Source organism: Lagopus leucura, unplaced genomic scaffold, assembly GCF_019238085.1.
Source record: "Lagopus leucura isolate 7727_CA_CO unplaced genomic scaffold, USGS_WTPT01 Super-Scaffold_100004, whole genome shotgun sequence".
NCBI classification, from domain to species: domain Eukaryota; kingdom Metazoa; phylum Chordata; class Aves; order Galliformes; family Phasianidae; genus Lagopus; species Lagopus leucura.
In genome coordinates, this window is record NW_024962264.1 from 30,377,743 (window position 1) to 30,405,688 (window position 27,946).

Here is a 27,946-nt window from a genome sequence, read left to right on the forward strand (position 1 = left end):
TCTAAGAGCAGCTAAGTTTCCACATAAAACAAATTATTTATTTGTTAACAAATTGGTTTTATATTGTCAGTCCTTGCAATTTATACGATTGAGAGCACGACTGTTTAAATAACTAAGAAAGGCATTATTTGCTCTAAAATTTTTAATTATTTACCTAAGATTGGAGCCAGTCACAGGATGAATGTATGCATCAATATGTTTAAACATACAAGTAATTTGCATGAACCTGTAGTTTTAAAAGCTGAAGACTGGCAAGGAATTTGCATTTCATAAAATGACATGAGACGCTCTTCCTGTATATCTCAGAAAAATCAATACAGGTATAAAAATCAATCCTGTAACACATACTATTTATGTTATCAACCTATATGAACACTGACTAAAAAATAAACACAGATGTATCATTCATATGAGCTTGTGCCTTTAAGCTGCGTTTCATAACTTATTCCATGCACCTAAGTCAAATGACCATGCTGAAATAGATTAGCAACTAAAATGCAAATACGGTCTGAATGAAAAAAAAAAAAAAAAGAGGAAAAAAAAAAAAAGAGAAGGAAACAAACTTTCCCATCAGATCCACATAAGAATTATTTTTTATTTATTTTATTTTTAAACACTTTTCCTAGCCCCTATCCTGGCCGTATCTATAAAGCTTCCACAAAGTATTACAAAATCTAAATTCATTAGGGTAAAATTCTGATCAAGAAAATAACCTACACAACAATTAAAACAAGTAACAACCCCAGTGTCACTTGATCCTACAGTCACTTATCAGCGGCCTGTATCAGTACATACTGCTATTCAAAAGCAGCAGAGCATGTTGCTGTAAATATGAGAAATGATCCCTGAAAGTTCTTACAATCTAGCACAGACTTTCCACAGTGTTAAGTGGGATAATGAGCAACTGCGTTTTTAAAAAAGCACACTGAGAATCATGGCTCTACTCACTGTAAAAGAAGAATGTCTTATTCCTTTGCTTTATAGCAATCCTTCAAAGGTCACATTTCCAACAAAGCTTGAACTTCTGGTTGACTCCACTTTTTGGAGGATGCTAAGTTCAGAAAATTAAGGTTTTTATTTTAAAAGCACTTAAAATTGCCATGCGTTCTATTAAATGGAGTGGAAAACTGCTGACTTAGGATGAGATAAAACAGCAGCTTTCATCATGCCTAACTGCTGAGGAACATCTTGCAGTCATCAAACAAAAGGGGAGGGAGACTTCATACTTCAACCTCCCCATTTGTCTTCAGGAGATTTCTACTTCCTGTCCCAAAGTGCTGTGTAATCTCACTTTCCTGCTGTGGTCCAGCCCTAATATCTGCCTTGAGAAACTGGTTGCTGAGAGCGGGCACCACAGGTCACACCTTAAGAGCAGTGCCAATGAGAATGTGATCCAGGATCTACTGTGGGATCTTAAGTTGGGATCTTTCAGGTTAAACATTGTTATATAAAAGCTCACTACCACAGCCAGTGGTTAATTTCAAATGGAACGTATTTTTCTGAGAAGTAACTGAATCACTGAGGAATGCTGGAATTAAATCAGAACACGAGATTCCTGTAATGTTTACCAATCCTAGTAGCAATCAGAGTGAGGGCCACGTCTGGCATATAGGAGGACTGTTTTTCAGTCTGATAATAGCACCGCAGTGAAAATGCAAATTTGTCCATCAACTGAAAATCTGGCAATGGTTATCATGGCCTTGGCAGAACACAGATTCCTTCATGGTCTGTGGATGCAACGCGTGTTGGAGAAAGACAAACAACTTCATGTTTTATTCCTTCTCAAATTCTGACGCAGAAAACAAAAGGTCTTCCATGTTATTCTTGTTTGAAGAGACAGAAGGAAAGGCAAAGAACTGAAAAAAATATAAACAATACTGGCCCCTGTTTTGATAATAGACGGGAAACAGATTTAGAAACCAAGTATCCTGCAGAGTTTAAAAGTATATGACTAGGCTACCGAACATCTAATTTACATTATTTCACTGGCATCAAACTGGCAATGACTTTAAGCCTGGCGGTTCTATACCATTTAATAGCAGAGTGAGTGAAATACTAAAAGAAAAACATCCCCAGCACTTCCTAGCCAGCTGTATAGATGCAGTATTAGAGGCATCTGCACACAGGCATGGTACAAATTCAGAGTTGATTGTATAGTGCAGTATGAACACTGGTTTCAGCAAGCACAAGAAGAAAAGAACGTGAAACAGACTTGGGTCCTGATGAAAATCTACTTATAGTTCAATCAGGTTGTGATTGAATTTGCAATATATGAAAATTAACTACTAATATTTACAAGAAATGATATGAGGACATACTAAGATACTGCCCTCAGGTGAAACATGGTAATTCTTAATATGGACATTTTCATACTGCTACAAAAGTAAACTTTAGGAGAAAAAAAATGAGCTAAAACTAAAAATTCACCTTCCCAGTTTAAGTCTCTTCATTACCCAGAGCGTGGTTTAAGTGAACTCACTCTACTTCTCACTTATAATGAGCAAGGACTCATGCTGTGAATTCTGGCATTTGTTTCTTCTCCATCACAGAATAGCTCTGTATCAGCATTCCCCATACCCCTCCCCCATTCAGTCATCTAGATTTGGAAATAAAGATCACAGTAAAAGATGCAAGACAATGCAGTTCATTTCCAAGTATGTTTGTAGCATCACTAACATTAAAATGAATTTGATTCCATTTATTCAGCATAATTAACTTTTAACTACATTTACTTCTAAGACCAGGCACAAGTGCCAGATGTCTGGCTCACTGACATTGTAACCATATGATCTCAGTTGTGTTGAGTTTACAAGATGTGGACTACCAGATTTCTCTCTTGTATCTTTGATCCACTTTCAGGCAGCTGGAAGACTCCTATGCTGTGAAGTATAACGATGATAACAATGCTTAAGATAGGGTTATCACTGACAGTTTCTTCTTTTGATCTTGAAATCCTAAGGCAAGTTTGAAGTGGGTGCTGTCAAAGCCACCCAAACAACATTTTGACCTTGTTTTTCCCTTGCACAGTCAAGGCAATACTAGATTCCAGTGAAATTTGGCCCTGTCAAACTCTACATTCCCTTGGAGATAAGAAAGGCATTGACTTTGACTTTCAAAATATACAGATGGAGTTGCAAAACTGTTTCAGCCAAAGGCACTGCTAAGAGAAAAGCACAGGTTCCATTTGTTTATTTGCATCCTAGCACATGAAAATTCCTCGTCCAGACATACTGGCTATTAATCTGGAACAGTTTATTGTAATAGTTTGAATACTAAAACAGAGATACAACACAAATGTTTTACAAAATGTGCTTAATGAAGATGCATGTTTGATTACAGCTGTCCACTAAGACTATACTGAAATTAACCCCAATAAGCAGGAGGAAATGAGAGCATAAGGAAATCAGAAGGGGAGATTGAGAATTTATTTCTCTAAATTCCAGCCTTGAAATGCAAAATATTTAATCCTAATTACCAATGATGCTTCTATAGACCCATGGAAGACATCTATCAGGAGACACCTAAGTCTCTGTGGACCAACAAAGTGCTATCACAAGTGTTCTGTGTTCTTCTTGCAGATTAGAAAATTTCGAAGGGTTGTTGGAATATTTGTAACATTCCTCCCCACCTGCACAACAACTTTCATTATGGAAAGTAATAAAAAACAATCGTTGTTAGTTAATATAAAAATTATTCAGGCTATCAGTTCCTATCATCAAGACATAAGCTGATTACCAGCTGAGATCAGAAAGAAATCCACTCTGCTCCAACCTTGCTATGGTTATAGTATTACATAATTAAAAGTATACACTAAAGGGAAGAAGATCAACACCTTGCTTTAAAGCATCCAGTAATGGCTTCCATCAGAAATTAATTATTAGGCTAGATGGACAATTGTCTGTTCTACTGAGGTATGTCTCCTACTCTTTAAAGAAACAGTGGTGTACAATAGAAATTCCAAAATTTTACTGGACTTGATGCCATATGAATCACTAAACACCTTAGCCATTGATATTTAAGTGATTTCATTATATTCTATAGCTTCTGGGATATTTCAAAGGCAGGATATCTTCTGTCACTCTTAACAACCCTATTGCCTAATTAGGGAATAACTATCTCTGTCTGCCACAGCAAGGTAGTAAAAAGATTGCTGAGCCATTGGATGTTTACCCTTGGTATGAAAGGCTTTATGACTTAGATTAGATTACAGCACAATAAAGTTGCAGCCTTTATGTTCCAATGCTCCAAAGAAAGAGTCTGAATTCTCTAACAGAACAACTTTTTTGTTGTTGTTTTTATTTTTTGAAATGAGAAGTTCACAAAGTCAAAGAACTTAAAGAGAATGAGAGACCAAGTATTCAGCTCAGCCCACATTAAATTATTTTGGCAACAAAACTGATGAAGAAAAACACAATAAAAATGCTGCAAAGAACTCTTCCAAATGTTTCTTTGAAAGAATTTGTGTATAGCCAAGAAATGTTGGTTCCACACCAGACTCCTATGCCAATCTCTTCTTTCTTTCCTTTCTTTTTATCTTACGAAGATTGTACTGGTACTTTTAAATTTTAGAGTTTTTATAAAATAGAGAGTACATCTTACCATTGATATTTTGTCTACAACTCTGAAATATTGGCTGTTATTGCTTTCCCATTATTGTAGAGTAGTTTAGGGTATAAGATCTTCAGACCTTGTATGACTCAAGTTGCAAATCTCTATTAAAGGCCCAATACAGCAGTGAATATCAACGGTTCAACTGGCTACAGAGAGACTGCCAAGGAAGAGCACAGACAGAGGTCACCCTGGTGGAAAAGACAGACATAGAGCTGACAGTCTTAGAATTACTGCATTGGATAATAAGGAAACCAACTGCAGCCATGACATCCAATCACACGACAGAAATGTCTTCAAAATGTCATTACTATATTTTTAAGACAGATAAAAGCTCTTGTATGGTTGATTCTTCTAAGCATCATCTCATAAGTTACTGCTAATAGTCACTTATTGCGTGAATTTTAGACAACCAAAAGTATCAATTACATATTCTAAAAAGACAAAGTAAAACTAATCATTCAAATTTATGTTTGCTTTTGACTGCTTAAATTCTTCTTAGACATTCAGTTGCAATGAGAATTATATTTGATAGGGTTTTTTGAACATTCCTAACATTACAGTTTATTAAAATACTCATCGGATTTTGTCCCAGCAATGCGTGCCTTTGAGTCTGTATGAAATGGAACAGGAGTCTTCAAACTGCACTTGCACAAAATAAACTAAATAAAATTTTGTGCAAATTACTTTGCACAATAAATACCTGCTTCATGCTATCTATTTTAAAATAAAATGTTACCAGAAAACTGCTTATTAAATATTCAGACTATGTCAAGTAAACCAGAACTTTTATTAAGAGATCCTAGTCACTTTGGAAACCTCCAAATAGTCCTAGGTTCTATACTGTCTATGGTAGACTAAGAGATGTATATAATACCAGGAAAGATGTCATGTTAATATGTTAACTGTGAACATGTTAACAGTTAGCCATCCCATCTCCCTTCACAGGACAAAAGGCTTGAAGCAGTGGAATTCTCCCCTCACCCCCTCCAATTAATCACGTAAATACAACAAATGACATCTTTCAGGGGTAGGAAAAATTCTTTTTTACCAAACAAATCCTATTGTTTGCTTGAATCTTGCGGTTTTATGATGCTGGCTGAGTCTGGGGACAGTAATCATACCGTAGGATCTAAATCAGTAAGTTGGCCCATTTTGAGGTTGTTCTTGTGAAGGCTGTGAAAAGCCTCTGACTATAGATGCCTAGCAAATAAAGATGGCTATTGCAAACCAGAAACTTTTTCAAAAAATGCCTCAAAGATGAAAAATGCTTTTATTAACCCCATATGTCCCAGTTTAAATTCATGCTCTCTCTATCAGGAATGATAGTATAGTTATGTACCAATAGATGGAAACCACTCTAGAACACTCAGTGCCACAAGTTAACATGGTAACTGTGTAAATATATTACATATTAAACTGCTTAAATTATGCAGTAATATAAATTCTTGAAAGATACGGCATAAAACTTACTGTTCATATATATACTGTATATTTCACTGATGAGCAGGGGCTCTTCGGTCAAAATCACCTAAGACCCTAAGCAAACAGACACTTCTTGATTTATTTTTTTTTAAGCATATACCTGCGTGCTTCAGAAAATACGCTTGCTAGATCTGTAGTTTGTAAACCACAGAAAAGGCTAGTAAGTATAAGTAACTGAGAAAAGACTTAGCCCCAGTTCTCACTCCTCTTAAACAACAGCCCAGGTAATATCTACTTGGATGTAAAGCAGAAGCAGCACAAGCACCACCTTTTCCAGGAATTGCATTCTTTACTTCTTAGGCTTCTACTACTCTTGTCCAAAAATGAAACTTTCTGTTTGAGGGAAGCAAAACAGCCACTTCAACTCTACTGTTTGCATTTCCTTTTAAGCTTCTATTTTGGCAAACACATAAATGAATAAAAGAATCAAGAAATACTACTAAGTCCACTGGCTCTTGATCTAGGATAGCACTACTAGGGCACTGGAATATAATGACCTCCAAAAACATTTTACAGAGTAGGGATGGGATAGACTTTGCTTAAACTGAACCTGCACAAGTGTGCAATATGAAAAAGTAGGGGGAGTTTGCAAAGAGGCAGCACGAGCTACAAGCTACAAAAACAGACAAGAAACTGTTGTCACACTGGTGAGCTTGGCAATATATCCCCGTTATCACACTTATCACATGATAACCACATTGCCTTACAACACATGAGAGCAGAGCTAAGGCTAGCACACATCCTGTTCTCGGCCACAAGCTGAGATAATGAGCGTTCCCCCTGAGAGTTACCTTGAAGTAACACTATCTGGTTCGTATGAAGAACAACGCCATACAAAAAAAAACCAGTTAAAAAAACCACAACAGTACAAGAAGATGGTACACATCTTATAATCAGAGTCAGCACAGTAAGTACTAATGACACCAACAATAGTAGCATTATGCTAGCGTTAGACCAGTGAAGAGCTCGAGGCTGCTATTGCTCAGAACATGCTTATTTTTCTGAAGACTTGTTAGTTTTGGAAACATTTATCGTGTCTGTTGTATTTTTCTGAAACAGAACATTTACACCATCCTCTTTTTTTTTGGATGAGACACAGAATAACAATCCTAAGTAGGTGTGGCCATTAAAAATCATCTGCTATCTTTGGCAAGAGTGTGGAATGCTGACTCCAGCAATCAAAGTCCCCAGTGTGGAAAGAAGAATTCTCCTTCTTATCCACTTCCCAGGTTATTACAGATATCGCCTTAGGTCCCTGGCTAATGTTTACTTGTACTGTTCCATTCATGATACAGCCACAGGGATGTACGTCATCTTTGGTACTCACCTTCAGTGACTGACTGCATGGAGCAAGGACAACGAATTTGGTTCTCTCAACTTCCCTGGTTGACTGCACAGAGTAAGGACAGTAATTACTTCAGAATGCTCCTCTGTGGTGCCTTTCCAACATCTACTTCAGTGTTTGACATCACTTGAAACAAAAGGTTTCCACAAAGCTACCAAAACACCAGCACAGAGGGTTCACTCATCTATTTGTTAGCACAGAGATAAAGCTTTAGGTCTTGTAGCTGCTGACAGAATCATCAGTGTCAGTCTGCATACACTGCTACTTCAAAATGTCACAACACAAGACTAGCATCTCTGTGCCATGATAATCCATGGAAAGAGCAAGTTCTCCTCTTTATCATCATGGTCATTCTGACACATTAGTCTTCTTAAATATGTATTCTTCAGTCATTTCGCTTAAAGAAGAATGATCTGTGTGGTCAGCAGAAGCATGCTGGCTGTTTTGCTTACTGTGAAATAACCCATGTAGACTTTTTTTTTTATATGCATTACTGTGAACCTGACTTAAGTTCCTGACTTTAAACCCATCATTGGGTGGATTTAGCCAGACCCAGATCAGTTACTAGCGCTAAGGAAACACAAGTTTGGATTGGGAGCATTTTCAATACAAAGGACCTTTTCTCTCAGAAACTGAAGGGTTGTCTTTTTTTTTTTCTTTTTTCTTTTTTTTTTTTTTTGAGCTACAATAGTCAATTGAAAGGCTTAAACCGAATTTTTCAAAACTTAGGTGCTCAGATCCTTCCAAAACTCAGTAGACACTTAATCTGTGTTAGGCTTCGAAAATTTCCTCCCAGGGCTGCAATCAAATTTTTATGTGTGGTCTCATACACAAGGTTAAACAACTACCTTCAATTAACTCAGCAGGTTGGGGCGGGTGGGCAGGAAAAGATATGGACAAATGGTCAAATCCATCAGAGGCATAATTCCCACCACAACAGAAAGATTGGCAATAGAAAGACCTAAGTCTGGGGAAAAAAAAACAAAAACAAAACAAACAAACAAAAAAAAAAACAGAAAGGAGACATTCTAGGATAAAAGCCTTCACCTATGATCAGGTAGTAAGTTGATACAACAGAAGAAACCTCCTGTAATCTAACAGAGGACCCAGTCAAACAGTAAAAAAGTACAAACGTAAGAAAAGGTCATCTGACAAATCCCTCCCTGTTGCACTTCAGACAGAACTACCTATCTGTTCATTGCTCATCTTCAGAAAAGTATTATCCAGACAAATGTTTCACAAGATGTGAAAAGCTACCCTCACACGTATGCCAACTCAGCTGACAGTAAGCAGTACTTAGTATTCTGGTTGCTGTATGTATGTATGTATGTATGTATTAAGTTTGAAATTGCTCACGGACAGAGACAGAAAGCATGCGCTTATATTTCAAGCTGGCAGGACTTAATTTAGTTCTAATTTCAGCCTGGAAATCAGTGGCGCTTCTCTCTTGAAGTCTTCATGCTCAGGTTAAACACAGACAGATCTAGTATATAACTGCACTTCATACCACTTGTATTTCTGAAGGCAAGTCTTCTCTCTGCTACATTATCTCTCTCATCTATAGCAAGGGGAAATTCCTGATTTTTCAATGGTATCTGGCATTCGCTTGTTGATATGTTGCATATGTAATGGTAGATCTTAAAAATGAACAAATGAACGGTTTGGATTAGAAGTGACCTCTGAGTCTACCAGGTCCTATCACTGCTCAAGGAGGGATGCCCAGAGTAGGCTGCTCAGAACCATGTCCAGGCAGCTTTTGAACATCTCCAAGGAGACTCCCCAGCCTCTGGGCAACCTGTGCCAGTACTCTGGCACCCGCCCAGTATAGAAGTGCTACTACCCCGTTGGGTCACAGTTTGTGCTCTGTCACACTGTCACCACAGTCTGGCTCCACCATTTATATGTGAAGGTTGCCCTGAAAGTAATGCCTCCTATTTATTTCAACAAAAAACTACATCAGATACTAAAAGCACAACAACACTGTTGGATAGAGCAAATTCTCAATTATAAAACACTACTTTTTTTCCACACAGTCACCACCATTAACTGTGCATTTTCACAAGTGATGAACAAGAGCCTGTATGCTGCACTTGTACAAATCAGAACTGGTAGATGCAACACAGTCACCACTGCCGAAACGCACCACCCACTGCCACACTGTGCTCACATCCACTTGGTTGGCCTCCAACAACGTTCAGCAAGTGTCAATGGATGTTAGTGGGTGCCATTGTTTCTGCATGAAGGAATTCAATACCACCCCTTTGCTTCATATGCACTTCCATATCAGTCACCATTCTGTCAGAACATCCCTCTGCTGCCATCTGTAACACAGCAACATGTAAGAGAATATTGGGGGGGAAGACTCAACCTCTGCTGCAGTACCTCCAACATCTACAACCTCTGATGTCATGGGCCAGCATCAGGAAACAGGAAGCACTACTTTCAGAGCAGCCCTTGTACATTAGTAAGATCCCACCTCCAAGCCTTCTCTTTTCTATACCAAGAAGTCCCAATTAACTGGATAAGAAGTTACAGAAGATACAGAAACTTAATGGTATTAAAAAAAAATCTCTCCCTGAAATCTTCATTTGAAAACAGCTTATTAGCTATTGTCCTATCAGACAAAACTTAAATTCTAACTGAAGATTAATAAAAGGCTGAAATAGATACTGATTTTTGATGAAAATTTTAAGTCTCAAACTGTGTACCACTCATTTTCAGTTGTAGAAATCAGCATATATAAGAAGAAATACAAAGCACCTTGTATCCGCTCATGATCTGTTCCCTTTTCAATGCACGTGAAAGCACTGCTCTTATTTCCATCTTTCATTTCTTTCTCCTACTTTGTTTTTTTTTACTCTTTTGGCCACAGATTTTCTCATATAACCTATAGGTCTAACCCTCAGGCAGATGCTTTGTCCTGATGAACTGAAGTCAGAGAAATATATTGACTGAAGTCCATCGCCAAGTTTCTCTTTCCTTATTAACTGACATGCTCTTCTTTAAAATATATTAATAACTTTTATAAAGACCAGTGAATTACAGCACTTCACAGTAAAATATAGGTGCTGTAAGTGACTGTTACCGATGAAATATACTAGTTAAAATGGTAACATTCTGGCTGCCTATTAGATCATGATATTTCTGCTTCTTTGCAACGCAATTTAGTTGCTGTGCTCCTTCTGGAGTGGTAAAAACACTGTGCTGTGGAAGGATGAAAATATCTTTTCTGGCTCAGTTAACTGCTTCTGTAGACTACATTTGCTAAATGTTCTAACAGAAGTTAGAAAATTGCTTGGAATGGCTTGAAAGTTTTGCTCTAAGTTCGAGACATTAGGTAAAAACAAATCACTTCAGGACACTCAAAATATTTACATTCAAACATCAAATGTATAGAAATACAATCTACAATTTAGAATTACCGACACTTAAATTTACTAACTCACAAAACAGTAAGAGGAAGCGCATTTCACTGAATCATTCATAGCCAAATATGCCTTATCAGGTATGTATCAATACATATATTCATCAGCAGAAGAGAAGTCTTGACAGAAGAGTTACATGGATTTTTCCATACTCCAGAGAATATGAGTACATGGATTCTGAAACATCTAGAAACCTAGGCAATAGGGAGGAATTTAAGACTGTATTATTTTATCCCTGCTTTACTGACATCACGATCCACTATAGGGATCTTCCAAGTTCCCTGCCTTTGTAGTTGGTTCTCAAACACGATATCGAGATGATGACAACCACATTGAAACTAACACTTCCTCATTTTTGCAAACCTCGCACATACATTACTTTGCACTAGCTTTGCAGTAAAATACAAATCATTCACCCCAGGAGGAACTCCAACTGTCCAAAAGCACACTCACTGTTGGCTCTAGAGTAACCTGTCACTTCAACTCCACTCTCATGATGGTAACAGTACATCCAGAAACCATCACTTCAAATCCAGCCTCCGGCTGAAAAACAGCCTGGCAGAAGGTTTCCCATACACTCATGAATGGTGTACTCAACACAGTAAGCTCAGCACTGAGTTAGTCTACAGATACACTGAGTTTCACAGAAGTTCCCCTTCTTCAGGCTTGTTTGTTGTTGTAAGTTCTGCTTGCTATCTCAATAATGTGGAAAAAAAAATCACTCTTCATAGTGACTCACAGCTGTTCTGTTAGCCAGTGCACCAGCCAAGATAGCATTTAGCATGGCTAAGTCCTGTGGAGCAAATTAATCAGAGTAGAACTTCCCCTTTTTCCTATCAGTTCCTTTCTTACTATTACTGATCACAGAATCACAAAAGCACCAAGGTTGGAAAAGACCTTCAACATCATCCAGTCCAACCATCCATCACCAATAGTTCTCACTAAACCATGTCCCTCAACACAAAATCCAAACTTTCCTTGAACACCTCCATGGTCAGTGACTCCACCACCCCTCTGGGCAGCCCATTCCACTGCCTGACCACTCTTTCAGAGAAGTAGTATTTCCTAACGTCCAGCCTAAAGCTCCCCTGGCACAGCTTGAAGCCATTCCCTCTAGTCCTATCACTGGTTACATGAGAGAAGAGGCCAACCCCCAGCTCACTACAACCTCCCTTCAGGTAGTTTTAAAGAATAAATAAGGTCTCCCCTGAGCCTCCTCTTCTCCAGACAGAACAATCCCAGCTCTCTCAGACACTGCTCATAAGTCCTGTGCTCCAGTCCCCTCACCAGCTTTGTTGCCCTTCTATGAACCCACACCAGAGCCTCAACGTCTTTCTTGCAGTAAGGGGCCCAAAACTGGACGCAGTACTCAAGGTGTGGCCTCACCAGAGCACTTCCCTGTTACTGCTGGCAATACCATTTCTGATGCAAGCCAGGATGCCATTGGCCTTCTTGGCCACCCGAGCACACTGCGGGCCCATATTCAGCCAAGCATCAACCAATACCCTCAAGTCCATTTCCTCTATGCAGTCTTCCAGCCACTCTGCCCAAAGCCTGTAGCGTTGCACGGGGTTGTTGTGGCCAAAGTGTAGGACCCAGCATTTGGCCTTGTTGAAACTCATCCCATTGGCTTCAGCCCAGCTATGCTGCCTGTCCAGCTCCCTCTGTAGGGCCTCGCTACCCCAGAAAGATTGACACTTCCAGACAACTGTCTGATCACATAGACAAGAAGACATTTAGCTAGCTCATATATTTTGTATTTTAAATGTATTTTATATCATGCTGCTCACTTTTTCCCTGGTTGTTGACCTCGTAACTCCCTCCTACCTGAGACAACCACTCCCTCTGTTGCCTTCTGTTCCTACATCTTCTAGGCTATCCCTTTTCCCACTTCAACAAACATCTGCCAGCACAGTTTATTTTCATTTTAGAGATATGACTATCTCAGAATATATACTGAGTTATCTACTTTTCCAAAGTGACTCAGACAGGATGTCAATCTTGGACACACAAAAATAGCTCAGAATATTGACCATCAATCACAGTGCTGCATTCACAGCTAAAGCACTGGTACTAACGAACTTTTCTGAAATGAGCCAGTTCTCATGTTCTCACCTCAACATGAAGGTTAACGATATCTGGGTTATAATGTGGATAACTTGCTAAGTACCTGAAAATCTAATTCCATCTGTCGTGGAAGTGGCGACAACAAAAATCTTTTGAGATTTGCTTGTTGCTTATTCATGGGTGATGTTATGCTTTCTACACCAACAGAGAAAAAGTAAATATCTAGTAAGAATTTTTTTTTCAACACAGGTTGTTTTTGTTTTTGTTTTTCATCTACAGAAAGCATTCCCAGAACCATGATAGAAGTTTTAAAGTCAGATTATTTCCATGAGTTGGCATTTAACAGTTAGGAAACACCACAATAATATTACTAGGTTGTTCTGAGTAATAACAGGGAATCACATGTACATAATGAAGATCCTATTTTAATGCAGCACATCTAAAAGATCATAGAGAAAGTGAGATGCAGTAATGCTTCCCAGTAGAAGCAATAGCTGCAGTCAGGCTTGCTGGATGCTACATGTGTCGACAGCACATTGCTACCAGCACTATTACTGACCTGTATACTCTATGCATCACAATAGCATCATTCCAATTTGCATTTCTACTAAAAAGCATCAAAATATATTCAAAAAAGGATCAGTAAAAAAAAAAAAAACACAAAAACAAACAAACCCAAAATAAACAAAACAACAACAACAAAAACAAACAAAAAAAACACCTCCAGGCAGGCAAGAAGCTCTTATGTTTGCAACTACTTTAGTAAAACCAGAAGACATTTCTTTCTAACAAATAGTTTTGCTCTTTCAAAACATCAAAATGGTCACTCATGAACTTCATTCTTGAATACCATTAACTTAATGTGGATCATATCCTTCATGGATATATATGTACCAAGACACAGTGAGAATGCTAAACATTAAGAGGTGAAATATGTGAACAGTAACACAACAGATCAGATGTAAATTAGCTCGATATTGCCAGTAGTTCTAAGCTTACTTAAATGAAACACTTAATTCTGATACTTCAGCTCTGTTTCTTCTTACTTCACTCAATTTAGCAACACCCTTGGTGATGGCATTTGCAGAAAGGTTATGAACACAGCTAATAAAGTCTTCCTGCTTTCAGGTTCTTCAGTTCAGGACTTGGGCATGGAGGTGTGGGGACTTAGATGGAAATCTGGCTAACTTTTGTAAACCTAGGCAATAGAAAAGGGACTCCTGCTTTCCTAAGATGTCCATCCATCCTAAAACTGACACCTGAGAAATGAAATCCTGTGTAGTCTGAACAGAAATTATTACCTAGATGCTAAGACAGACAGGAAATTAGTTAAAAGAAGAGAGATAAATCATGTACAAAAACAGTAAGTTATTACCTTTTCATCGTACAATGAATCCCTGTAGTAAAAAGCAGGACACCTAAAAGTGATAAGGAAGAGATAGGCAAAGACAGTACTGAATCAGATCTGAGTCTGAAAACACCTACAGAAAGAGGTGCTCCCAGAGTAGCTAACTCCTAACATGTGACCAGAACTCAGTGATTTACAAGAGGATCTAGGGTAAATCATCACAGATTAAGCATTCAATTTCATTCAGAAACAAGGAATCTTTCTTTCAGGTGGGGATTTAAATTGTGGTTTGTATTTGCAAATTTCATTTATCATCATAAGGGAAGTTTTACATATCTTATACAGCCAGTAAGACAGGCAAACAAAACCTCTGAACTGAATTTTTCAATTACCAGAATGAACTACATATCAATTTTTTTAATATTAGTTAATAAAGTTCTAAATATATTTTCAATTAAGAGTGATTTTTTTTTTTTTAAATAAAGTAGTCTTTAAACTTACAGCTGCCAATCCAATCTGTTCCTCCTCAGTGAATACTAGAATGAAAATTAAAACTGTGGAAAAGCAGTTAAATTAAATGTGTTAGCTAAAATAAGGTCATATATTTGGAAAAGTATGTTCTTAATTATGTTTTGCAATGGAAAACAATGGTCTATTAACTTGCTGTCTGCAGTCAGTGAACTAATTGCTTTTTATTGTTGTGTTAGTACACGGGTACTTCACAGCTTATTTCTATCCTTAGGAAAAAAAAAAGAGATCTTGCAATGTTCCTCTTGGTTTTCTTAATTGTGAATGAACCAATTTTTGCACTAAAGTAAATAAATAGAATAACTGAAATGAAGGAAGTATTCTCCCTGCTCCTGCAAAGGAGACTAATATAATCTAAAAGCCAGGATACCACTAGCAAGTATCTATTTTGGCTGATAAACCAGAGACCTGCATCAATTCTGCAGTTTGAATTTCTTGAAAACTTGGCAGCAAAGATGTATCACACAAACATTACAAGTATTTCTACTCAAATGTCACTGTTTCACTGTTTGAATACACCAAGGAAAGGTGAGGCCCTCATAGAAGGAGTCAATTTTATATTTAATTCTACATTAACTTCATTTATCTATAAATAGAAATATGTATTACATACATACATACATAATGGAAAAAAAGAATACATCTTTTAAATGCCGCTTCAGAAAAATAACTGTTGTTGTTTTTTAATTCCTCCCCAGGGTTATCAGGAGCACTGTTCCTAGATCGACAGATTCTAAATGACTGCCTGAATACCTGTCTTCACGCTCCCTGGGGCAGGGGTGCCCTCTTCTGGGCACTGGCTCTCGACGTCAAACTGAAACTGCTCTACTGCAAAACCTTCTCCAAATTGGGTTTTGGGAAAAGAGTTCGCAGCTGGCTCACAAGAGCATCCTGAATATACTTTATTATCAGCGTTTCTGAGAAAAGGTTCACTGGGTAGCCACAAAATACTCTGAAAGCTGCTTGAGTTTGAAAAATACTGTACACTTGGCTGAACTCTACAGATGTAACTTCATGGCGGCAGATGAGTGCACATTTATATCTGCAAATATACCTGCACTGGAAGTTGGAGCGGGTGAAAACAGCAGTGAAAACCAAGCAGTAGCAATTTCAATTTGCTCAGACAGTGAAGGTTATTAGAAAATTCATGTACCTTACTTAAAATCTTCTTTTTTCTCCTGCAATGGCCAAAATTCCCTCACCAAAACTGCAAGAAAGCCAGAACTCACCAACAGACTCACCCAGGAAAAGAGAAGCAACCCTTTCTTCTGTGATTTGCTAAAATACACACAATTAGGCTGTCCTCAGCAAGCTGCCATGGAAGAGTCCCCCTTATGGCTTTTTTTCCCCTTAAATTTTGGAGAGAAAGTTGTACAAGCCACTGGAATGAACAAAGAGCAAACCTGTTTTGGGAACCAGTTACAAACATTAAAGCTAACCCAAAACACAAGGAGAGTCCAGTGAGGTTGGAGTATGATGCTGAATTTACACAGAAAACGTTACTTATTTGTATTTGATATTCAATTAAGTGCTTGGAAAAATAAGAAAAGGTGCAAGTTATTTCATTTATAGAGAAATGTTAACTTACAACACTTCTCCAACTTCCTTTCAAACCCAGCAAACTGCGTAAGATAGCTTGATTCCTTCAGGATTAATTTCTCCACACCAGTAATAATCTTAGGAGGCCAACTAATCACCACACAGCAGAAATCAGCAAGCACAATGAATGAGTACTTTACTCCAGCCTATTATTTCCAATTATTTACCAAAATACACTTTTTGCAGGTTGGTTTCAATTTCAACAAAGAATGGTCTGAAATGCATAGACCAAGCATATAACGTCTTACCTAGAAACAAAGCTCACAGATTTTATTAGAGTATTACATTTGAGCATAAAATTGAAAGGCTTATGACAACTGCATTTTTTAATGCACCAACAATATGAAAAACTTGGAAAAAAACAAGAACAATATTATTTGATTTTTTAAAATTTGTTTATCCTAGAGAGTGAAATGCTTGAGTCAATTAGAAATTTTATATCTTGTTTAGCAGGTAAGTGTTTCAAAAATAGATCTGAGAAGACATTTCAAAGTCGTTAGAAAAAAAGCACTGACTATGAAAAAGCTTAAAACCAAACATCATTATAAACATTGTTCTGGGAATGAAAAAAAAAAACTGAAATTGTAATTTATCTTTTGCAGAAACAACTTCACCTCAAAGTTCAGGATAGCGAGCATCCCCTCCGTACAACAGGAAAGTTAAAATGAACAACAGCAACACACCCAACTGCTACTGATTTCATTGGCTTACATCTAGGGGAAACCTGCTAAACACAAACTCAGTGGAGCTACACTGTAATTTTATTTTACTTGCTCTGGATTTATCTTGGTATGAATGAAAGAAGCTTGCCCGTTTTACTCAACACACGTTATATAAACAGATAAACTATCCACAGCATCCAACAAATGGTTTGCAAATTAGTAAAAGGTGATTTATGATAAATGTTTGATATCACAGCGTGTTTCTAGTGCATGGAATTCTCAGTCACTAACAAAGCAAAAGTCTGGCTAAGCTGAACAGTGAACTGAGAAGTGAACTCAGTAATGGGAGATGTGTTCAAAGTCTCATAGCTAAACCACAGAAATGATCTTCTGGGAGAGACAGCTGGCAGGTATTTTGGTTGTCAGCGCTCACTGCTAAGCTTCTACAGGATAATGCTGTATTTGCAAACAAACGCCCCATCCAATATCAACATGAATTCCTACCAAGTACAATTAAAAATATTTTTTTTTCTTTTACAGACAGGAATTCACTACCAGATCAGCATCACAACCACAGATTTTCTTAAAGATACCACATATATAGGACAACCAACAAAAGCTAGAATCTTTCTCCATAAGAACTAACACATTTCATAACAATCCTTCAGATGACAGAAAGTAGAACAGCCCAGCAGTTTACTGACTTCTGTACATGCTGTGCATTAAATATTCTGTTGTGGTTGGTCCCTATAGTTAAATGCCTTTCATTCTCTCTCCTCCCATGACAAAGGCGCTTAATACTCTAATAATATTTTTCAATCACTTCTATCAGCATTTAATTTTAATCACTGCTACACTCAAATAACAACAAATTGATAATTTGGAGAACTTATTTTAATGGATCACTAAGATGCCATCTGCATAATCCACATGTGGATTTACATATCCTTTTGGAGCACCATTTCTTTAAAAACAACATGAAGGAAGTATCAGAGAAGGAAGAAAAAGTGCTGGCAGGATGACGACAACAAAAGAATGAAGGGATATAAGCCAGAGAATAAAATTCATGCTGAAAATCGGAATAAAGCTTCCATACATAAGAAAAATAAGACTCTGAGGGTCCAGTGGGCAAATGTTTACATTGCCTCAATCTAGAGCAGTCAATAGATTTGACAAGCTTTTCCATCCTAGAGAAAGACAACACAATATATGGAAGACTTGGATTAAACTACATCCCTTCCACTTGTAGGTCCACTTGAAAACCATCCTTATTTGGAAAGTCTTACAGTAGATGATTTTGATTCTTTTTGATTTTGCCTTGATATACTCACATCTGCCAAATTCCCTATTGGCAGCATAGAGATCAGCGTAAACAGGGGAGGAAATGGAGAACAGGTGGAGGTAGAACAATTAAAATATAAGCATAACACATGTACACACTATGGTTACACCAGTTCTTCTGTGCATCTCAAGCATACTAGCCACAGCACCTCCTCTTCCATCTGGCATGTATGCACTGCACAGAGAAGGAGCAGGAAGGATGCATGGATTTAAAGAGGGTTCTCCCAGTTCATACCAGCTTGAGGTCCATGCCTGTGGGTTTAGATTACAATAACACACAATCCACATATTCTAGTTATGTATGTGAAACTGTAAAGCTTTTCAAAAAAATTTACCAAATATTAGTTTCTCCAGAGCTTTCCTACAGCAATGCATTACTGCAGCAGAAGACAGCACCTTTCTTAAAAATGGAAATGCTCAGGTTTTATCATAACACAGTGGAATAAGATACATTGTCACTTTTGTGTGTAAGGTACGTGAATCACAGTCATCAACAGGTCTGGAAACACAAACTATGAATGAATGCTTTCATAATTCCAAAAGAAGGTAGAGAGCAAAGGAAGCCAAAGGAGTGTCTATCAACATGAACATGTTTGGGCACTAGAATATGCTCTTAGTACTCTGGTATTTTTTACATTTCATTTAAAGCCAAAATATGTATTTCTCAGCAAGGAAAAAAAAATTAGCCACCTCTTAGGAAGTACTATTAAAAATGGTTGCATCTCTTTGCATAAAAAGAATATTAGAATGTTCAATCAACTGAATGACGCTCGTTTGCCTGAGCAGTCAGATGCAACTAGTCATGAGATTATAATTTACACTAGGTCTAGCAGCAAGAACTGTTACAGCTACAAGGTACCATGTACACTGCTAGATGATATGCAGAAAGAGAAGATAGCTGGGATAAATGTCTGCAAAACAAAAAAAAAAAACAAAAAAAAAAACAAAACAACCAAAAAACCACACCAGCACACTACAGACATAAGTACCAGGGGTAACAAAGGAAGCACTCCTAGCAAGTTGGTCGGAGATTTTTCAGAAAAATAACTGAAAGCTGGTGAACTGTTAGTGCTGACTCAGAGGACTGAAACACTAAGATGGATTCGATGAGAAGTAAATGTCAGATGCCTTTGAACTTTGTGCTCCTGCATACAGATGGCTGTGGCTACTCAAGTCTGACTTTTTTTTTTTCCTTAGAGGCACAGATTGCATCTTCAAATAAACATGAATTTTTCCCTATTTCACAAGTTAATTCTACTAGGATAAAGATGAAGCCAGCAGTTTTTTCAATTAGGCAAAATTAAGCAGTCATCACTGCTGCTTCAATTTTCAGAAGTGGAAATCGCTAAGCTACTAACACCTTAAATACTCAGGAGGTTGATTCTCACTACTCTAGATCACCAAAACTACACATGGCTAAAAACTCTCTTAGGAAGATGTAGGAAAACCAAGGGACTGAGGAAACTCACAATAAAGTTCAAGAATTAATCTCTTAAATCTAGGTTTTTATAAAATCTAGGTTTTTATAAAAAAATCAGATTCCCTCTTACTCCACCATTTTGGCTTTTGATTCATGAATACAACAGGATGCACAGACACAGTAAGCAAGCTATTTGATAGAGCTAGTCACAGTGGTGCCTATGCACTTGCAAACTTTGGCAAGAAAACAAAGAGCACATGTTTTTTATTTCCAGTCTTTTTTGAGTGGCCTCAGAGGTTGGTGGTGCACCGTTTGCATATCACCTTCCAAAACAAGGAACCAGCAGGCTTTGCTCTCACGCCTGAGCATTCTGTTTAGTTATGTCAGCTGAGGAAGGAGACAATATAAGCAGATAGAAGAAATGCAGTTCTTTATAATTTCCACTGCACCTACAAATAAAATAGAGTCAAGGCTCTGACAGAAATATGAACATGCGACCACTTTGTTTTCTTTATTCCCTAGCACAATTTTTGCCCACGTCAACTACCATTCTCCTGAAAAATGTCACAGCAAGGTCCAGGAAATCAAACCTATCAGAACAGTTTTGATGAAAAGGGGAAGAAGACTTTAGCTACAAGCTAGACAGATGCAAACTAAGTTGTGGCATGCAGCCTCTGAGTGAGAGAGAAGTACCAGGCTCATTTTATTTAACCATCAAGAATCAGACAAAGGGTGTTACATTTTGAGTTGAAATTGAAACTTGTGTCAGAGCTGGCTTTCTGAGTTTCAGTCCAGGTAAGATATGGCAAACCTGATAAATTTTCAAGTGATATTTACCCTATGGCCTAGAAGCGTAAACAGATTCTTGCATATTGGAACTGGATTACTACTATAAACCCTAGTGTCAAATAATATATATATATATATTTTTTAAAGAAACTATGCAGGCATACCATTCTAAAATGAGAAATATTTTCCTTTTCTGTTGCTTTTTTTTTCTTTCTTTGTTTAACTCACAATTCATATTTGGAAAGCCTAAGATCCATCAAGATCCGTTGTTCCAGTCTATGGAACAACAAGAGCACTAACAGAATTCTGTCTCAAGGGAAAAAGCAAAAAGGTGAAAGAAAATTTCAAGTAGATTTCTTTCAACATGCTTCCAACATCTGAAATCCGTCTGGTAAGTAGCAGCAAATGAGGAGGCTAGGAATCTTCCTGCTTCTCAGCAGTGTGTGCTGAATTTTCCTTGTCTTTAAAATATTTAAAAAAAAAAAAAAATCCAAAAAAATATATGAGTGCCTGCATACAGAAGAATGAGGAAGAACATCTGATACATAAAAGATTCTGTGGAGTGACATTTGCTTTTCCTGTTGTCGAGTCACATAAGGCAACTCAGGTAAATCTCCGCTCAACCCACTTTCCTACATGTGCTGGAATTGTCTGTCAGTCTAAGAAAGAATTCAGTTCAAATATTTCCTAACCTGATGCTTTTAACCTGGAATTTACACCCGGGTGTGGTTTTTTTTTTTTTTTTTTTTTTTGGTTGGTTGGGTTTGTTGTTTTGTTTGTTTGTTTGTTTTGTTTTTTGCTTTAAAACGAAGGAAATTCTTTGAGCATTTGTACAGATGACAACTATGAGCTTCCCATAGAAAAAAAAAAATACATATATTAGGCATTCTTCGGTGAAGAAAAGCAGCTGTACAAATAGAATACAGTGCCCTCTCTCTCATCTGATATCTCCAGAATATCTAGATGTGTGGAAAATCAGAAGATAGCTGGACTACAGCTATGTTAGACAAGTCTTACCTTTGTATATCATTTCAGTTTATGCGGAGTGCTGGGTTTTGGGCTAACTCTCATTAATAGGCAGGCAGGGGGAAACCAGTGGAAGCTAATTCACAACGCACGACCCTGCCTTTACATGATGCTGTCTTCAGCTTTTACAAGAAACTTTCCCACTGGAAGTCACAAGGATCCATGCAGTTTTAATACTCAAAAGAGGCGCAGGGCTTTTTCAACTTGCCAAGTTAAAGGAATGTTATTGAAGACTCTTGCATAAATGTTCCTTGACCTCTAAATGAACCAACAGGTCTTAAAAACTGCATTAAGCAAAGCAAATTCCCATAGCAAATAAAACATTTAGCCCAGTGATCAGATTTTTTTCTCTCTATGGCATAAAGGAAACTACAAGATCAAGAATGGCAAGTTAGCATTTCCTGTTTTATTCAAATGAGTCCAATAGACTTGAGAAGAGTAGACACCAGAATCCATGTATTAGAATTGGAATACACTATACTGAGTCCTGAGCTCTTTCACTGCTGGGAAACAATACTACTAACATAATACTACTTTGCCTAGCAATAAGGATGGAGAGGTCCTTCTTCGTCTTGACAAAGATGCTGGTATATGTTGTAGTCTAATGGATTCTGAACAGAGATAGAAAAGACAAGAAAAAGGAACAGCAGAACTCTGTCCACAACAAGAGCAATCTGTATCGTTTTCAGCTGAGCCTCGCTCAAATATTAGCAGCAACAACAGATACCACTGAAGACATGCATGCTCAAGATCAAGGTCTAAATACTGTGACCTCATGTATGATTTGTATGAATCCAATCACACGCTTAACTGCTATCAAGTCCACAAATTTAACTGAAAGTACAACATATGGTCTAGGCTTAGCTACAGCAACATAGCCTATCTCTCCTCTAGCAAGTCAGAGAGCATGAGGAAGGACATTTTACACAACACAAACTGAATACACAAATGGATCAGGGACAGGAAGGAGGACACTTTAGATAACCTTTTTAACAAGAGCATATGTGATACCTCTTCCTTTGAAGCAAGCATGCCCTCCAACACGTATTACCTGTGTGCTACACAGGTATCAATCTTTCTAGAGTATTCCTGTCCTAAGTATCCTCTGAATGGCCCACAGAAAAATAATAGCCAAGTCAGACACCATACTTTCTGTTCTCTAAATTCCTGAACTACTACTCATGTTCATTCCAACTTCATTCACTATAATCTAAGACCCTCAGAACATAAATTTATCTGGTGCACTGAGGCAGATCTACCAAAAGTAAATCAGTTTGTGGTTGTTTAACATTGTTTGATAACAGAAGTACACACAAGGATAAAGAAAATAGAGACATCTTTAATTTTGTAATTTAAGCACTGAACTTTGCAAATCAGTTAGGTGTGGGGTTCTTTTTTGTGTATTTTTGTGTGTGTGGTTTTTTGTTTAACTGCTTTTGGCTAATACATGCCTATTGTTAGGTTGCATTCCCTCTTCAGGTCCTGAATAAGCACAAATTTATCATGTAGTCTATTAAACAAAAAGATCACCTCTTCCTTTTCCTTAAATAGTACAGTGCGAGCAAAACTAGTGTTGGTTATACTGAGAAGGGAATTTTTATGTAACCAGAGTCACTTAGGTTTCTTTTACGACACGCCAGATTGACAGCCTCAGTCACTGCGTAGATGCAGAAGTTCACCATTTAACACATGCTGTAATTCTCAGCAAACCTCCAGTCAAACAGAATGAGGACAGAGTGGCAATAATATAATACTGAACTTCTGCCAAAATATCTTGAGAGAGTTTGGGAACAGGATAAATCTATAAGAAGCTAAGGAAGCTTTATACCAATTTCATATTGTCTCCAGTGAATACTATACTTCTGTTTAAAAAATAACAAAACAAAAACACCAACAACCTGTACCTGGAACACTCACACAAAATCTGAATAAGGGCCAAACCTCACATTGACATCTACATGGATTTTCAAGACAAAAACAGGTTCTAGCCACTACAGCAAAAATAACTGCCAAATCAGATTTTTATTACCAGTTCCTCCCCCCCTCCCCCTTACTTTTTTGAAATGAAAAACTGCACCAAAACATGTTTTATTCACTAGAGGATTTGAAGAGGTTGAGGAATTGTCGGAGAATATCCCATCAGAGACAGTAACAATGTTTCATGGCTTAGCTAGGCAGCAACAGGAAGTTCATGCAAGTGCAAATTTGCCCACAGATTAAAATGCTTCAGTGAGCCAGGCAGCCATCAGCACTGACAAGCATGGATGCCTGCTCATGGTTATGGCCAAAAAAGGGCTTGGTGTCAAAAGACTGTGCAGCAGTATGCTTCAAATAGCTTCGCTTGTTCTCTCCTACCTGCTGTCTGGGGCATACTGAAGTCAAAGGTATTGCTTTACACACCTGAGGAAGCTTAAAGATGAGTTTTGGTAAAGCATTTCTTTACACTTCTCAGGGGGAACACTATCAGTTGATTATCCACCATTAAGATGACCACAAGCTACAAGAATTCTGGTGCAATTATTCTTACATGATTTGAATCAGACCATTTGGTGTTTCTTTTAGAGTCTTGTAGGCACTAAAGTGTACAAGAGTATTGTAACAGTATACGCATCAAATCATATCCAAATCTGGAAGACAACATTCTTTTTTCTGGAGGAAAAGCAGTACAGACTAAACACATGATGACGAGACTCTAGGCCTGCTTGCATAAACTTACTGTTTTACTGTCACGGCAATCAGAAAATCATTAAATATATGCAAATAATGTTCACAGGAAGGTGTGATCTCACTGACAATTCACCAGATACTTCCCAGAGTTTTATAGGCCAGGGAAATAATTTATAGGAGCGAATGAGAGATGTTCTACTTCTGGCATAAATAGTTGGTATATAATTGTTTCAAGTCTCATTTCTGTCTCAATCTTTAGTAAGACTACACTGAAATTACTGTGGCAGTATTCTTCTATTTCTACTGTGAGATCTGTTACTCTGGGTAAATTTATGGATGAAGCTTAATCTTCAGTCATGAGAAAAAGCCAACTTACCATTTGGACCTTGAGTGCTTTCAAAAAAGCACCTCATACAAGTGTGGATGAGCAGAACCCAAGAATTAATTGTAAATGCTATCTTATTAGTACAGAAAATATTATAATCTTGACTAAACCTGGGGTGTAATCTGTCTCAACTATATCCATAAGAAATGTGACAGAAAAGGGAAGAATCATGTTAGCAGTGATTTGAACGATGCAAGTCCAACCGCTTGCTTCAGTCCAGTGAACAAAACTCATTGGCATTAAACCCAAACTTCATTCTTTTTTCTCCCATTACCTTTCGTGGCAAAATTAAGGCAGGTACATTTATACATTATATATAATTTTGTAATCATACAGATAAGCCAATCTAGAGTGATAGCTGTATGTTTCAGGAGGCAAATTCATGCTGCATACAACATTAATGAAGTCCCCTGACTAAATTCCTTAGAACAAAGCTGTCCTTTGTACTTAAAAAACAAACAAACAAACAAACAAAAAAGCCACCAATTCTTTAGAGCTATATTTGGTTGCCAGTGTTCAGTGGACTCCTATGACACTAAATGGAAAAACTTGCCTTATGGCTGGCCTCACAGTCTGAAGAATCACATGAATGAAATTTGCACAGCTGAATCCTTTAAGTGTCTTTACTTACACTTGCTACACAGAGCTTTCATGGCATCAGAATCAGGCCTTTGATACTGCTGTTTTAATAGCAAATGTAAAAAGCAATTTACTGGTCTTTTCATTCATTTGAACAGTTACCCCAGTGGGTTACGAGGAAAGCTTAAGCATCGGATAGAACCAAATAACTGGAAGGTTGAAATGACTGAACACATGCAGCCAATTTGAAGACTTATATTAGAAAGCAATAACAGAAGTATTACACACACGTCTCATGTGAACTGGACTACGTAGTTTCCACTTAGAAGTCACCAGCTTATTTATCCCTTCTTTTGCAGGAATATGAACTGCATGTTAGATACTTCAAGAAATATTCCAAAGGAAATGCTGACTATATGCACACAACTACTGTGTCATGGTGCATATACTTTTCTACAAGACAACATTTCATACTACACTGTGACCTGCAAGTTAGGAACCTTGAACTGCCTTTATTTCTGAGAACTGTATATGAGATCACAGCAAAGTGGGACAGGAACAATGCAGAACTGGTGATTTGTGAGCTCCTATCAAGCAAAATCTTTTATTCACTGTTTGACTAAACCTGTTAGGATTATACATCTGGAAGTACATAGCAGAAGTGTTAATATCCGGAAAGATGGAATATTTCAAGCTATTAACCAAGCTGTATTGAAATCCCACATTGAACCATTAAATTTTACATTTAATATGTGTTACGTGGTCAAAGCAAAGCATAGGTGCAGACAAGTCCCTAGTTAGGAAACTTTACAAGCTAAGTAGGACAGAGAAAGGAAAAGAAGGAAAGCAGAAATCCCAAAACAGAGTGACTGTTGAACTTAGTGAATTGACTGCTGAAGGTCACACAACAGGAAGCTACAGAGTGAAGGTCTCCGAGCTGTAAGTATATGCAGTTAGGTTACTTCTCACAAACCCACACCTTTGTTGTTTCTTGTTCAATAATACATTTGCAGAAATTTATATTCAAAATGCACACATTATTAACCTATCAATCTGACATGCTGAACATTTTTCACATTTCTTTCCTTTCCCTTTAAGGACAACTACACATCACTGCATAAAACTTCTTTTTAAAAATACCACGTTCAGATATAAACGTGAAATTTTGCAGTCTTTTGGCCACGGATTTTATTCCAACAAACCTATAGTTATAGAGAAGAACTATACTCTTCAGTATGCATTAACACCTTCTACCCACACCAAAGGTTTAGCAGCAATTTCACACCATCCTTATTTTTCTAGAACCACTAGACTCAAATCTCAACCTCTTCATTTAAAATTCTCAAATTGCTCTCTGCTTTAATTCCAAACACATTTCTCTGTTAATAACCAAGATGCATCTACGGATACAATCTGTCTCAAAGAGGCACCATGCCTAAGAGGTTGCCTAATTTTGCCTTTTTTAATGTAAATAGGACAAATGAACACCTTTTGTCAAACATGATAATTTTTATTTTTCTCTTAAGCACAATAAATTATGACTAGACTCAGCTCTTCTTAACTCTCAGTGAAGTCCAACAAATGCTAAGCAGTAAAAATCTCAAAATATTGCACCTCTATGCACCTCTTATTTTAAACTGATTTATAAAAAGATATACTACACTTCCTTGAGGACATTTCTATATATGTGGTTCATGATGCACAAGCACAACATTCAAATAATATCTGGAAATGTGGAAAGAGCTTCTTTTTCTTGTGATAGCATACAGTTATTTAATTTTACCTGCTTTTACACGACTCAGTTCCAAAATCATTTCTGCATCTAAACTGAAACATAGTACATAACAGCTCACACGCATGCCATCACCTACAATAAATTGTGGAGTTTATCTCAGCACAGAAGAACAACTTGAATTGTTGTTCATATTCTAGCATCTGCCTTAGAAGTTTAGCAAAGGTCAGAGAAACTCCACAGTAAAAGAAGTACACAAACACCGTGGAAGGTGACGTCCACCATGAAAAGCTTAAAATGTGATGTAAACTCTAAGATGCAAGTTAAAATGATCAATAACAAAATAAATAGAGGAAGAAGTACAAGAATAAGCTTTGCTTTCTTAGCTTCTAGTCCACAGACTCTTAACCTCAGTGCCAGAGTTCTCTTGTTTACCTGAACTTTGACAGCATTAGGGGAAGAAAATGACCATGACCAATTGCTACATTTGCTGCTTTCTCACAACCAAGTATTGGCAATCTTTCTAAGTTCTACATGAGCATGTTACCTGTGGGACAGGATTCAAAGCGTTTTGGTGTCTGGCACCATGTGCTGTACCAGCTGCTGCTTTTGGCAAAGAGAAGAGCCACACAGTGCTCTTCTCACACAGAAATCACAGAAATGTGGGTTAACAAAGCACAGAGAATGCTTGGTGTACTTGCCACAAGCACAAAGCTAAGCACATTGGCAAGGCAGCCACTGAGCACTGCTTTGACTAGTTAGTGCGTGGAAGTTTTCTCTCACATTCACAGGGAATTGCTTTTAGAGGAATACAGTTCTTGCAAGCAGACTAGCAATTACTCGCTGCCTCTTCTCAGAATCAAGACCAATGCCTTCATTTCATCAGAAACTCCATGCACAGATATCCCACACTGAAAGGAAATGCATAGAAAGCAGCATT

The 27,946-nt window shown here is 37.6% G+C and overlaps 1 protein-coding gene across 1 annotated transcript in view; it reads right to left on the minus strand.

The window, feature by feature from the left end:
* ADAMTS3 (ADAM metallopeptidase with thrombospondin type 1 motif 3) overlaps positions 1-27,946 on the minus strand; it is a 228,786-nt gene that overhangs the window by 196,753 nt on the left and 4,087 nt on the right. The gene's annotated exons all lie outside the window — the stretch shown is intronic.